The sequence below is a fragment of the Felis catus genome, chromosome C2 (genome assembly GCF_018350175.1).
Source record: "Felis catus isolate Fca126 chromosome C2, F.catus_Fca126_mat1.0, whole genome shotgun sequence".
In the NCBI taxonomy this organism is placed as follows: domain Eukaryota; kingdom Metazoa; phylum Chordata; class Mammalia; order Carnivora; family Felidae; genus Felis; species Felis catus.
In genome coordinates, this window is record NC_058376.1 from 48,151,620 (window position 1) to 48,166,492 (window position 14,873).

Here is a 14,873-nt window from a genome sequence, read left to right on the forward strand (position 1 = left end):
CCTGCTTTGGATTCTGTGTCTCCCTCTCTCTCTGACCCTCCCCATTCATGCTCTGTCTCTGTCACACAAATAAATAAACGTTAAAAAAATTTAAAAATAATAGCAATAGAATTGAGTTGATCAAATAGTGGTTGGGGTAGGTAGTCCTCTTCCTTCTTGATTCCCAAACCTCAAAGGAAAGTCTTCTGACCCTTAATGTAATTTCACCCTTGCCTCTTCAGAATAGAATTAGTATTTTTCTTTCTTGAAATTTCCATTTTTCAGCAGCCTCGGGGGATTGTAGAATGCTAGTAATTACTATTGGCAGGAACTAAGTCATTTGAAGGTTTTTATTTTTAGCTGTTACTTATTTATCAGAATAGGTAACATTGTTATGGTTGCAATACAAGTTATAAAAGTTTTACTGTGAAAAATCTCCCTGTCCCCAGCCACCCAGGTCCCCTTTCCAAAGACATCAGTGTTAGAGTTTCTTGAAACACTTTTATATTTACCTAAAGGGCTGCTTTTGTTGGTTTGATTTTTAAGGTTGTCATCGGTAAATGAATTTGTTCTTGTTTCTTTTGTGATTTGTTAAACATAACATTTTCATTCCCTAGCCTATTCATCTTTTTTCCCACTTTCTCTATCATTTCCTAATTGATTATAATATAGAACTGCATGTCACTAGTTCTATGACCTTATTGACCTGATGCATAAATTTCTAAGCTGTGAAATAGCGAAAACACACCTCTCACACCTTTATATGAAAGATTTAACTAGATAATATTTAAGGTCTTCTTCGTATCTTGTTTGTTGCAAAATAGCAGACATTCACTGCTTAATTTTCTATTTCTAAAATTTGAAAGGCGAGAAGTAAAATAGTTTCTAAGAAAACTGAAGTTTTGTGTATGTGAACACAGACATTTTCTTTCTCTTGCTAGATTCATGGCACTCAATAGAAGATTTCTTTATCTCTTCTCTGGTCTGTATCTTAGGAGTCACTTGAATGAGGTAGAACATCTAATGGACTGGGATGCAAAAGACCTGAGTTTTGTTTTGTTTTAGGTAGGCTCTATACCCAACATAGGGCTTGAACCCATGATTGTGACATCAAGAGTTGCATCCTCTACTGCCAGAGCCAGCCAGGTGTCGCAAGACCCGAGTTCTCATTCTAGATTTTAATACTACTGAGCTGTGTGTGTGTGTGTGTGTGTGTGTGTGTGTGTGTGAGACTGTGAGCACCGATGTGACCAGTGGATTCGATGATTTCTTTTTTTAAAATGTTTATTATTTTTGAGAGAGAAAGCATGAGTGGGGGAGGGGCAGAGACAGAGGAAGAGAGAGAATCCTAAGCCAGTTCCGCACTCAGCCCGTGGGGACCCCTATCTGGGGCTCTAAGCAGCTGGATCTCAAGACAGTGAGAGCACAGCCTGAGCCATTATCAAGAGTCGGTCGCTTAACTGACTGAGCCACGCAGGTGCCCCAGATTAGATCATTTCTAAGGCTCCTCATAGCTTTAAAATTGTATAATTCTATGCCCTTAATTGTCATTGCTACCTGAAAGACTTTATTATTTGTAGAATTGGTAGATAGCTGCTTGATTGGTGTTCAAGCCTTCAGTGAGTCCACAGACCCTCTTTTCTCTATTTTATCTTTTCTGAATGCTGTATTAGGTTCCCAGCTTCCAGAACCTCTCTTCTATGTGTTACTCTGCACCTAGCGACTAGATTACTCTTTCCAAAGCATAATTCCAATTTCATTCTTGAGCTCAGAAACTTTTAGACCTTCTCTACTTCCTATAAGGTTAAATGCCTGCCCACCCCCACCTCCTTCCATACACTTCATCTATTTTATTGGTCAACACTCATAGCACTTGGCAGTATTTGAAATTATTTATTTATGTGACCCCTCATAGGACATAAACTCTACAAAAAGTTTGTTCATCTTGTACTCCAGAGCCCAGAAGATAGTGTAAGGGTTAATTTTATCTGGACAACTAGTCCACACGGTGCCCAGATATTTGGCCATATATTATTCTGGGTGTGTCTGTGAGGCTGCTTTTGGATGAGATTAACATTTAGGTAAAGCAGGTTGCTCTTCCTAATGTGAGTGGCCCTAATCAGTTGAAGGCTTGAAAGGAATAAAAAAGCTGATCTTCCCTCAGTAAGAGGGAGGTTCCACTGCTTGACTGCCTGTAGCTGGGACATTGTTTTTTTGGTTTTTTTTTTTTTGTTTTTTGTTTTTTTGTTTTTTTTGTTTGTTTGGTTTTCCTGCCTTTGGAATTAACTGAAGCATTGGCTCTTGGGTCTTGAATTTGCCAGCTTTCAGACTGCAATTTGCACCATCAGCTTTCTTGGGTGTCTCTCAACTACAGATCTTGAGACTTCTCAGCTTCCATAATTGCATGAGTCCCTTCCTTATAACAAATATCTTTATAAACATATATATCCAATAAATTGTTTCTCTGGAGCATGCTAAGTGATACAAATTTTGGTACTAGGAGTGGAGTGCTGCTGTGAGAAATATCTAAAAATGTGGATGTGGCTTTGGAGTTGTGATGGGTGGAGGCTGAGAGAGTTTTCAGTTATGTGCTAGAAAAAGCCAAGATTTCTGTGAAGGAACTATTGGTAGACAAAGACATTTAAGGCAATTCTGTTGAGGGCTCAGAAAGAAAAAAGTGAGAGATGGAGACCAAGCATCCATTTTCTTACTGAAATACATAAATAATCATGAACAGAATGTTGGTAGAAATATAGATGTTAAAGGCTCTTTCAGTGAGGTCTCAGAGTAAATGAGGAACAGGTTACTAGAAACTGGAGGAAAATGATCTTTGTTATAAAGTGCCAAAGAACTTGGCTGAATTGTGTCCTAGTGTTTTGTAGAAGGTAGAACTTATGAGTGATAAAATTGGATATGGAAGCTGTGGTCTGGGTCCTTCCTATCGCTTTCAGTAAAATGGAAGAGGAGAGAGATGTACCAAAGAAGAAACTGGTAAGTAAAAAGGAACTAAAAACTGGAGGTTGGAAAATTCTTAGCCTATCCATATTGCAAAAGATGAGAAAGCTTGTTCTCAAAGAAACACTAATGGTATGGCTGAACAACTGTTTGGTAGATCTTGAGTACAACTCATGAGCTTCATCAGCCATCTCAGCAGAGCCAGGAGTAATACCAGAAGAAACACTGCCAGCTGGGACTAAAGAGGACCAAAATGAAGGGGGAACGGCAGAATGAAGGAAGGCTATTGGACTTTTGTGATATATGAGACCGTCTGGGACCATAGAGCTACTCTGCTATAAGCATGCCTTATCTTTCAAAAGGGAACAATGACCCCAGAGGCTGTTCAAAAATGAAGACTGCCATTCCCACTACAGAGTCAGAGGGCAGGGCTGGTTCCTCCTCTATTTCAAAGGGTGGGCCCACCAGGTGCCTCAGAGGCAGTCACCCTTGTAGAAAGCTGCATGGACTGGGCTGTACCCCTCCCTCACTGAGGTGACCCTGCCACCCAATTGGGCCTGGAGGGCAGAGTATGGAAACAAAGAAAATTATTTTTGAGCCTTAAGATCTAATGGAATTTGCCTTACTAAATTTTGAACTTTTTTGGGACCCCTCAACCCTTCTTTCATATTTCTCCTTTTTGGAATGGAAATGTCTATAATCTGTCTGTCACATCATTGTATTTCAGAAGGAAGTAACATGTGTGGTTTCACAGGTTCATAGCTGGACAGGAATTTTGCCTCAGGATAAATCATAAGTCTCACTCAGTTTTTTTCTGTCATCCATGTTTGATTTGTATGATGTTGAAACAAGACTTTGGACTTTAGCTTTTAGAGTATATGCTGGAATGAGTAGTTGGGGGCTATTGAGATGAAATGAATGTATTTTACCTGTGAGGACATGAGTTTTGGGGGAATAGTGCCTCACTCACTGTGCCAAAATCTGTATTAGTCTCCTAGGGCTGCTATAACCAAATACCATAGACTGGGTGGCTTGGACAGCAGAAATTTATTTTTCACAGTTCTGGAAGCGGGGAAGTCCAAGATCAAGGTTCTGGCCAATTTGGTTTCTAGTGAAAGCTCTATTCCTGGCATGTCCTCACATGACCTCTCTTTTTTTTTTTTTGTGGTAACTAAGGGAGAGAGAGAGAGAGAGAGAGAGAGAGAGAGAGAGAGAGAGAGAGCATGTGAGAGTGAGTGCTTATGTGCACAAGTTCTTTAGTGCCTCTTCTTAGAAAGGCACTAATTGCATAGGACCAGGGCCCCACCCGCCTTCATGATATCATTTAATTCTAATTATCTCCCAAAGGCTCCATCTCTAAATACCATCACATTAGGGTTAAGAATTCAACCTAAGAATTTGGTATATGCAGGGGAGACACGAACATTCAGGCCAAAGCATATAGTCAGCACTCAATAGATACTGTTTTAAGGAAATGATATTTAAGGGTATCAAAAAAGGAAAAAAAATGACATTTAGGATAGAATAAATAGAATTTTCATTTACTTAAAATAGTCTATTTTAATAGTATATATAGTATATCTACTATATATGAGCCTTCCTTTAAACTCCCAAAATACTTCTCTGGAACTTTCTTAAAGCAGAACTCTTTTTACCTTGTTTTATAGAATTATACTTGTCCTGCCTCATCTATTAGACTATAATCATCCTAGATCAGAAGGTATATCTGATTCATCTTTTATCTTAAACAGTGCATAACACAATGTCTCCTGTAATGCTATATGTCAGAGCAAAGGGATATGCTTTCTCTTCCTGCATTGGACCTGCACAACAATATATATTTCCCCCTCACAACTCCTACATTGCCATAATTATTTGTTCTCATGTGCTACCCATATTCAATTCTGAGTCCTTGAGGGGTGGAAATAATGTTCTGGTCATTTTGTGCTCCTACATCTATTACGTGGCTGAGCACATAATAATTGTTTGTTAACATACTTATTTTATCCACCCAACATGATACCTGAAACGTGGTCAGTGCTGAATAAAGAGTTGGTGAAGCGTTTGTTGAACAATTCCCTGACTGCTGCTTCATTTCCATTACTGTTGCCAAAATTAATAATCTAATGCCACCATTGCTGTGCAACCACAGGTATCAGCTAAGAGACCAGCTCATGCTGTCACTGCTGCCATCACCAGAAATAGTCTGCTTCCCCACCATCCACCATCATCCTGTCTACTGGTTTCCAGTCCAAGCATGCTGTAGTCATTGTTACCATCTGCACCACTGAAGCTGCTTCCATTGGGACCTGACTGGTTTGTCCTTCATACCCTACTTATGATATATAGAAGTCCATGTTTCCTCTGAGCCCTCATGCTGTTAATTTTTCTCTAATTTTTCTCCTGATGGATTCCGCCTTATTAAACTTCCATCAAAGCATCAGTTAAGTGGGTGGTACTTCTTTGTTCTCAGGGGGAATGTCACTTTATGATTCAATCAAGTAGCTGCTCTTTTTGCTGTCAGAAGGAACCTCTGCATTTATCCTTAACCCTAGCTCCCTCTCCTTAGCTGTGACTGATCGTGCATGCATATACTTGATGCACGCATTTGCTACCTTTCTGCCCACTCACAGATTTGTTAAGATCTTTCTATCCTCATCAATTTAGTTCATCACCACCCACAAGAATTTGTGTCATTTGCACATGTGGAAATGTTGCCTTGCTTATACTTATAAAGATATTATATATAGGTTACATGAATTGTGCCCTACACAAGAAGGCTGGATCAAGTGGGGGCTAAGGTCCAGCCTGCATTTTGTTCCTCAGTCTGATATCAGGCTGTGTCTGCCTGGAGAAAGGTGCTCCTTTTTCTGAATTGCATGAAGATACTGTCCATCACTAAGTGATCAGCCTGCAGTGGAATATCCACCAAAAAAAGGGTACCATTTTCTAATTCATTCCTACTAGACTAGGAACCTTGGTTATACAAACTTGATCTTAGCCTTGATCTAGCATTGAACCTGAGGACCTCTAGGCTATACTTCCCCTATCTTTACCTTTTGTTGTTTTTCCAAGCCAGTGGAAACTAGCTTCAAATCCAGCAATGAGGAGGAGACTCAATTTTGCTAAATTATGAAAAAATGTAAAACCATAAAAGATAGTTTCTGTGTCTATGTTCTGGTTACCTATTGCTGCTTAACAACCTATCCCAAGTAGCAGTGGCTTAAAACAACTTAGTGGCTTTGAACAACCATTTTATTATATCTTAAAGTTTTATTGCTCAGGAGTTTGGGCAAGGCTTGATTGACTCTCCTGTTGGTGTCAATAGTTTATACTCCTGGCAGATGGCCTGATCTGGAGGGTTCCAGAAAGCTTCACTCAGTGCCTGACACCTTGGTGAAAATGGCTTGAAGACTGGATGCATTTCAGATTACTCAGGGAGACACCTTCTTGTGGCCTTTCCAGCATGGCAGTCAGGGCCATCTCAGGGTTCCTAGAGAGAATGTCCCAAGAGCCCTAGGAAGAAGCTGCATAGCTTTGTAAAGCCTTGTTCTGCCACATTTTATGGGTCAGACATGTTACTAGGGCCAGCACAGATTCATGGGGAGGTGAATTAGACTCCAACTTTCCATAGGAGAAGTAGCAAAAAAGTTGCAATTATTTTTACTCTACCACCATCTTCTACTAAGATTTAACCATTGTTACTATCTTGCCATAATTGCCCATGACACAATTATAAAAACATTTTTATTATGGAAGCTTTATAAAGATCATCTGGAAGTCTAAATAAATTATCATACCTAACAATGAAATGTTAGTACTTTTCTCTTTTTTAAGTCAAGAATCAGTCAGGGATTTCAGGTTCTATTACATAGTACTGAAGGTGTTAGACAAAATAATAAGACAAAAAAAGAAATAAAAGGAGATTGGAAAGGAAGAAGTAACTTTTCATTATCTATGAACAATCTGGTTGTCTCCATAGAACCCCCAAAAGTATAATTTACTAGAAATAATAAAATAATTTAGCAATGCTGGTGGATGAAAGATTAGCACTATTCTTAAACTGGTCCCTTATGTTTGCCAAACTATTGGCTATTTTGTGGTTCTCCTGTTCTCAGGTCTGGCAGATGCCCTGTTGCTTCCTTCTTTTTCCTCCTGCTTGGACAACTGTCCCAGGTCTTAGCTTTTGGTGGTTTGACTCACACTGTCCACTTGGGGGCGGAGCCCATTTTGTCATCAATATTTGCTGTAGAGTTGTCTATGGATATGTTCCTCTACAATTGTTCTACTGGCTTTTTTATGTGGGGATTCAGAGAAATTGAAAACCTATGCTGTCTTCATTATTGTCATCCCTGAATACCTCTAGCTCAACAGCATTTTGATCTTGTAGCTACCCATTTAGAGAAGTTTCTTTTTCTTAGTAGTACTCATTTTTCTTTTTACTTTTATTATGAAATAATTATGGATTCGCAGAAAGTTGCAAATAAATGCACACGGAGGTCCCATGTACCCTTCATGCCACTTCTTCCAGTATTGACAACTTGCATAACTATAGGACAATATCAAACCAGAAAATTGACATTGATACAATCTACAAAATTTATTCAGATTTCATTAGCCATACATGCACTCGTATGTGTGTGTTAAAATTCTGTGCAGTTTTCACACATGTTTCTTGTAACTACCATTGCAATCAAAATACAGAACTGTTCCATCATCACAAAGTTTTTCTCATGCTAAACTTTTATAGCCACAACCCCCTGCTCCCAATCCTTAACCCTTGGCAATCACTAATCTGTTCTTCATTTCTATGATTGTGTTATTTCAAGAATGTTGTATAAATAAAATTATATAGTATGAATTCTTTTAAGACTTTTCACTCAGCATAATTCTCTTGAGGACAATCTAAATTGTGTATATCAAATCTGTATATTCATTCACGTGTAGGTTTTAGCATGAACATAGGTTTTAATTCCTCAAGGGTAAATACCCAATAGTGCATTATACCCAATACTGATTTATTTTGAGAGAGAGAAAGAGAGAGAGCATGCATGTGCATGCCATGAGTCGGGGAAGGGCAGAGATAGGGAGACAGAGAATCCCAAGCAGGCTCCTCACTGTCAACACAGATTCCAATTTGGGGCTCGATCTCACAAACCATAAGATCATGACCTGAGCCAAAATCAACAGTCAGACACTTAAACAACTGAGCCACCCAGGAGCCCCACACTTTTAGTTTTAAAATGAACTAGCAAACTGTTTTCCAAAGTGACTGTACCACTTTTAAGTCCTACCAGCAAGGCAAGAATGAGTTAGCGTCTCTGCTGCATCTCTAGCATTTGGTGTTTACACTAGTCTTAATAAATTTTATCCATTCTGATAGGTGTTTAGAGTGATAACTGATTTTGTCTTTAATTTGCATTTACCTGATGGGTAATGATGCCGACACCTTTCCTTGTGCTTATTTGCTATCTATATGTCTTTTTCAATGAAGTGTCTTTCATGTCTTTTGCTCTTCTTTTAATGTTGAATTTTGACAGTTATATATATATATTCTAGAAACTAGTCCTTGTTGGATACATTGTTTGCAAATATTTTCTCCCAGTCTTTAGCCTTTCTTTTCATTTTCTTTTTTTTTTTTTTAAATTTTTTTTTCAATGTTTTTTATTTATTTTTGGGACAGAGAGAGACAGAGCATGAACGGGGGAGGGGCAGAGAGAGAGGGAGACACAGAATCGGAAACAGGCTCCAGGCTCTGAGCCATCAGCCCAGAGCCTGACGCGGGGCTCGAACTCACAGACTGCGAGATCGTGACCTGGCTGAAGTCGGATGCTTAACCGACTGCGCCACCCAGGCGCCCCTCTTTTCATTTTCTTAACAGGGTGATTTACAGAGCAAAAGTTCTTAATATGATGGAATCTAGCTAATCAGTTTTTCCTTTTATGAATTATATGTCTAGTGTCAAATCTAAGAACTCTTTGCTTTGTTATTTTTTATTTTTTTAAATTTTATTTTTAAAGATTTTTTAAAAATTTATTTATTTATTTTGAGAGAGAGTGTGTGTGTGAGTAGGAGAGAGGCAGAGAGAGAAGAGAGAATCCCAAGTAGACTCTGTACTGTCAGTGCAGAGCCTGATGTAGGGCTTGATCCCACAAACTGTGAGATGACAACCCTAGCCAAAATCAAGAGTTGGACACCCAACCCACTGATCCACCCAGGTGCCCCAAGATTTTATTTTTAAGTAATATCTACACCCAAACCTACAACCCTGAGATCACGAGTTACATGTTCCACCAACTGAGCCAGCCAGGCACCCCTCTTTACCTAGTTCTTGATCTCAAATATTGTCTCCATTTTGTTCCCTAGAAGCTTTATAACATCACAACTTATATTTAATTCTGTGATCCATTGTGAGTTAATTTTTGTATAAGATGTGAGACATAGGTCGAGATTCATTTTTTACTTTGTTTTTACTTTTTTTATTTTTTTAAACAGGGCAAACACACATGTATGTGCACTGCCAGATGGCTGCTGGAAGATTCAGTTTTTAAAATGTGAATGTCCAATTGTCCCAGCACCATTTGTTGAATAGATTGTTCCTTACTCCCCACCCCCACTCTGCCAAAAGTGCTTTTGCACTTTTGCAAAATCTAGTTTAAATATATATATTTATATCTGTTCCTGGATTCTCTGTTCTGTTCCATTGGTCCATGTGTGTCTTTCTCTATCAATAGAACATTCTTTATTATTGTAGCTATACAGTAAGACTTCACATTGTATAGCATGATTTTCCTACTTTATTTTTCATTTTCAGAACTGTTTTTAACTATTTCATGTCCTTTGAATTTCTATAAATTTTAGAGTAAGCTTTTCTATGTCTACAAACACCTTGATAGGCATTTATATTAAACCTAGAGGTCAGTATGGGGAGAAATGACATCTTTACTCTGTTGACTCTTCTAATTCATGAGTAAGCCTTTCTATTTATTTCATCTTCTTTGATTTCTTTTTATCAGCTTTTTGTCCTTTTCAGCATACAGTGTCTGTACATGTTTTGTTAGATTTGTATCTAGGTATTTCACTCTCTTTGGAGCAATTGTAAATGGTATTATAATTTTAATTTTATTTCTGTGTGTTCATTTTCAGTATGTAGAAAATGCAGTTAATTTTTCTTTGTATTGAGTCTGTATCTTGTAACATTGCTGAAACTCACTTCTAGGTTCTAGGAGTGTTTTTTGTATATCCCTTGGGATTTTATATAGAGACAATCATTATCACAAATAGAGACAATTTAATTTCTTTCTTTAAAATCTGTATGCCTTCCCTCACCTCACTTCCATTTTTCTTCCCTTATTGAACTGGATAGAACTTCTAGCGCTGTGTTGAATAAAAGTAGTGAGAGTGGGAATTCTTGCCTTTTTCCTTATCTCAGGGGGGAAGCTTTCAGTCTTTCCCCATTAAGTATGACATGCATGAGTTGTTTTAAAATAACATCTTTCAGGGCACCTGGGTGGCTCAGTTGTCAAGCCTCTGACTTTGGCTCAGGTCATGATCTCACAGTTCGTGAGTTAGAGCCCTGCATCAGGCTCTGTGCTGACAGCTCAGAGTCTGGAGCCTGCTTCAGAGTCTGTGTCTCCCTCTCTCTGTGCCCCTCCCCTGCTTGTGCTCTCTCTCTCTCTCTCTCTCTCTCTCTCAAAAATAAATAAACATTAAAAAATTTTAAAGTAGCATCTTTTCATGATTACAAAAGTGATGCATAATCACTTGAAGAATAGAAATAAGTATAAAGAACAAATAAAAATTATCTGAAATCCATGATTCATAGTTGATATTTGAGATCATACTAATGAATTGTATATATTAGGGTTCTCCAGAGAAACAAAACCAATAGGATATGTGTGTGTGTGTGTGTGTGTGTGTGTGTGTGTGTGTGTGTGTGTGTGTGTGTGTTATGGAGAGTGAGAGAGAGATTGAGAGAGAGATTTATTTTAAAGAATTGGCTCACATGATATGGAGGCTGGCAAGTCCAAAATTTGCAGAGTGGGCCAGCAGGCTAGAGACTCATGGGTAAGCAATATTGCAGTTGAAGTACAAAGGCAGTCTGTTGGTAGAATTCCCTGTTTTGGGGGTAGGTCAACCTTATTTTCTATTTAGGCTTATTTGATTAAATGAGGCTCACCTGCAGTATGGATGGCAATCTGCTTTACTCAAAGTCCACCAGTTGAAATATAAATCTCATCCAGAGATCTTGCCATTTGCAACAAACATGGATGGATCTAGGGGTCTTATGTTAAGTGAAATAAATCAGATTGAGAAAGACAATTAACATATGATTTCAATTATATGTGGAATCTACAAAATAAAACAAATGAATAAACAAAAAAAGAATTAGACCTATAAATAAAGAGACCAAAGTGATAGTTGCCAGAGGGATGGGCAAATGGATGAAGAGGAATGGGAGATACAGGCTTCTGGTTATGGAGTGAAGAAGGCATGGGAATAAAAGACACAGCATAGGGAACATAGTTGATGATATTGTAATGATGTTGTATGGTAGCAGACATAGCTACACTTGTGGTGAGCATAATATAACATATGAAGATGTGGAATCACTATGTTGTACACCTGAAACTAACGTACCATTGTGTGTCAACTATATTCAAATTTTTTTTGAAATTTTATTTGCCATAAATAAATAAATAACAATTTACACTTAAAAAATGTAAATCTCATCCAAAAACACCCTCACAAAAATATACAGGATAATGTTTGACCAAACATCTGGGTAACATGGCCCAGTCAAGTTGACAAATATTTTGAGAAGTTTTCTGTGTCATTAAATCCCTCGCTTTTTTATGATTGCACAGAATTCTGTTATATGAATATATCATGATTTATTAGCATGGTCTTCAATTGTCATATGTTTAAGATGTTTCCATATTTTTGCTATTTTAAATAATGTTATGATGAACAAATATCTTTTGTTGTACCTGTTTATATACCTATAATACTAAGAAGAGAAATTTCTGGATCAAAGAATATAAATATTTTTTAAAAATCTTCTTAATACATCTTGATATATTTCTTTCCAGAAAGACTATATTCATACTAACATTATATGGCATTTGATCCTCAGAAAATATTGTTCTGGAGCTTCATTAAAATTTTTATTTATAATAGTCTGAAGACCACCCATTGTTTATTGACTCAGACTTTCCAATTTCTTTTCCTAACTGTCATATTTTGTCACAGTTTCCTTTAAATGTTTGGTGGTCTACACCATTATTGTACATGCACAATTTTGCCCCTCTTAGAAGTGAGCTCAAAAGATTCTCTAATTCCTTCAGTTCTTTTCTGAGGCATTTCTTATGGGGAGGCTTGTAGACTCAGATTAAAAGAAAGTGCTGAGACATTACCCTTAGTTTCGGTGAAATTGTAATTAATGACTTGGAGGAAGCCTTTTCTGAAGTATAACACACTGATGAACTAAACTGATAAAGTTTTTTTTTTCTTTTACATATGGCAATTTTTTTTTCAACGTTTATTTATTTTTGGGACAGAGAGAGACAGAGCATGAACGGGGGAGGGGCAGAGAGACAGGGAGACACAGAATCGGAAACAGGCTCCAGGCTCTGAGCCATCAGCGCAGAGCCCGACGCGGGGCTCGAACTCACGGACCGCGAGATTGTGACCTGGCTGAAGTCGGACGCTTAACCGACTGCGCCACCCAGGCGCCCCATATATGGCAAATTTTAACAAATAGGATGTGCAATCTGTTTTAGAATAATAGCTGCTCAGGGATCAACAAGACCTTGAGAGACCATAAAATTAATAATACTACTGGAGGCAAAGCTAGACAGATTCCATCTCTGGCAGATGAGAATGAATGCCATGCTTAAAGTTCTCTGTGGAAGAGATGATGTATTGTCTTATAAAAACCTGTTCCAGCATCTAATGACTTTGACTATTATGAAACCCACCAGTAGCCCAAATCCTGCAGAACTTAATGATGCTTAATGCCAAAGTAACTAGATATTTATCTAACCAATATTTTTGTAGGCAAACCTTTTCCACCCTCATATACATACATTTTTAAAATTTATTTATATTGAGAAAGAGAGAGTACGCGTGTTTGCGAGTGATGGGGAGGCAGAAAGAGAGGAAGAGAGAGACTTCTCCAAGCAGACTCCGTGCTGCCAGCTCAGAGCCCATTGTAGGGCTCAAACTCACCAACTGTTAGATCATGACCTGAGAGAATGAGAGAATTGGAGGCTTAATGGACTGAGCCACCCAGGCGCCCATCCTCCTCATATATTTTTTTACATCAACAATAGTATATTTTAAAAATAGTTTTCATGATATAAGCTACATAACTTTTTAGAATAAGAAATAATGATGATCTGCCCTCAAATAATACATACTTTCAGACCCTTGGTTAAACACCAAGCAGTCGTGCCTTTGATGATCACTTCAACAGTGTAACCTGATACACTGCAAACTTCAGTGTAACTTGATAACAATCATGGAAATGGATGACTACATTATGACATGTTGCCTGCAAAAGAACATTCTAACAACCAGGACACTAAATATAACAGCACACAGTTTCAAATATTCAAGCACTCCTTTCTGGCAAGTAGAAACTGTATAAAAACCGCTGATGTATTTTGACTATACATAAATATATAAGGATGTAGCAGCTCAGTTCTCCCATACATAGCACCTCCTTTCTCGAATGAGACTGGCTCAGGAAAGCTTTAAAATAGTATGGGGAATAATTCTTCCCTTTAACTGCCAAGGAAGAAAATGAACTAAAAAATTAAATTACTATAACCATAGGGGCTATAGAGAATGAAATAAAGGGAATGCATTGCAGTAAATAAAGGGAAATAAATAAATGAGAGAATGAAATAAAGAGAAAATCATTTTTTCATGATAGTAATCTCCTGAAGCAGTGAATGTGAGAGGGGGCATCGAAAAGCCGCTTCATTTTCACATAGCCCAAGGATTATTCTCACTGATTCCCTGGGTACCCATGATGTCTGACTGCTTTATGAGAGCACACACACCACGAGCTTCCTACCCTCGAAGGGAAGGTAATTCCTTTCACATTAAGAATGATAAGAAAACACACATTTAAACTTTCTAGAAAATTTCAACTCTCTTGGCCCCTTTGACACTTTTGAGTACACACCGTGGGCCTGGCAAGGCAGAACATTAGAGCAGGGGCCAAAGGGCAGCTCCCTTTGGTCCAGTGCCCCTGGCACTGTCTCCTCAAGGCAGGTGTCCAGGGATCTGCCAGGGGAAGCTGGTGGCCAGGCTCCCAGGTTGGGACATGGCCTCCTCTTGTGTGAGGGATTCTAAGACAGACTGGAAGAGCAGTTCTCCGCCAGCTGCCAAGACCTGACAACTGCTGCTGCTGTCCCCTTGCTACTCCGGGTTTGTTATAAGGACCTTTGTTCAGGCAAATCAGGGAGCCATCTTTCTCATACCTTTAAGTAAATGAGCTAAAGTAGGAGAAAAAATGGAAGTGGACTGATTTTATATAATGTAGACCAAATTCTTTTTCATTTGGGGGGTAACTTCATAGCTTATTTCTTTGGGAGAATTTTTGGCCAAAGTTGTGAAGGGTTCCTTTTCCTTCCTGTATTGGGGAGTCCTGGAGACCAGCCTTAGGTGCAGTGACTCACAGGACTCACAGGGCTCAACATGCAGTTGATAAAATGATGCAAAGAAAAATCATCAAAGTAAAAAGACACATAAGTGAAGTCTGGAGGAAACCTGTCTCAAGCTTCCAAGAGCCCTTGGAATATAGAACATGCTTAATTCTTCCATTAATGAGAAGTGTTGTTTACCAGAGAAACTTACCGGGAACTCAGACCCCAGGCCTTTTATTGGATGATGGTCATGAGGCACACACTGTCTAGCATGTACAGAAA

General features: G+C 38.4%; 1 protein-coding gene and 1 long non-coding RNA gene across 7 annotated transcripts in view; one reads left to right on the forward strand and one right to left on the reverse strand.

Annotated features, from left to right (window-relative positions):
- Nucleotides 1-14,873, forward strand: part of LNP1 (leukemia NUP98 fusion partner 1) — a 37,101-nt gene that overhangs the window by 1,414 nt on the left and 20,814 nt on the right. For 2 of the 5 annotated variants that reach the window (XM_019839617.3, XM_006935996.5), the window contains exon 2: nt 5,087-5,250. The exons of 1 other annotated variant lie outside the window; for it this stretch is intronic. The gene's annotated coding sequence lies outside the window, so the exon portion shown is untranslated. Of the gene's footprint in view, nt 1-31; nt 2,971-5,086; nt 5,251-14,873 lie in introns of those variants that run through there. 2 more of the 5 variants (XM_023260089.2, XM_011285976.4) reach the window with 2 other exon arrangements.
- On the reverse strand, nt 6,068-13,457 carry LOC109503416. 2 transcript variants are annotated; one of them, XR_006584999.1, is made up of 3 exons: nt 13,356-13,457; nt 11,114-11,218; nt 6,068-6,461 (listed from the first exon to the last, which is right to left on the reverse strand). It is a non-coding gene; the product is annotated as an uncharacterized LOC109503416 (long non-coding RNA). The 2 variants fall into 2 exon arrangements; XR_002162375.2 differs by having other exon boundaries at nt 6,074-6,427.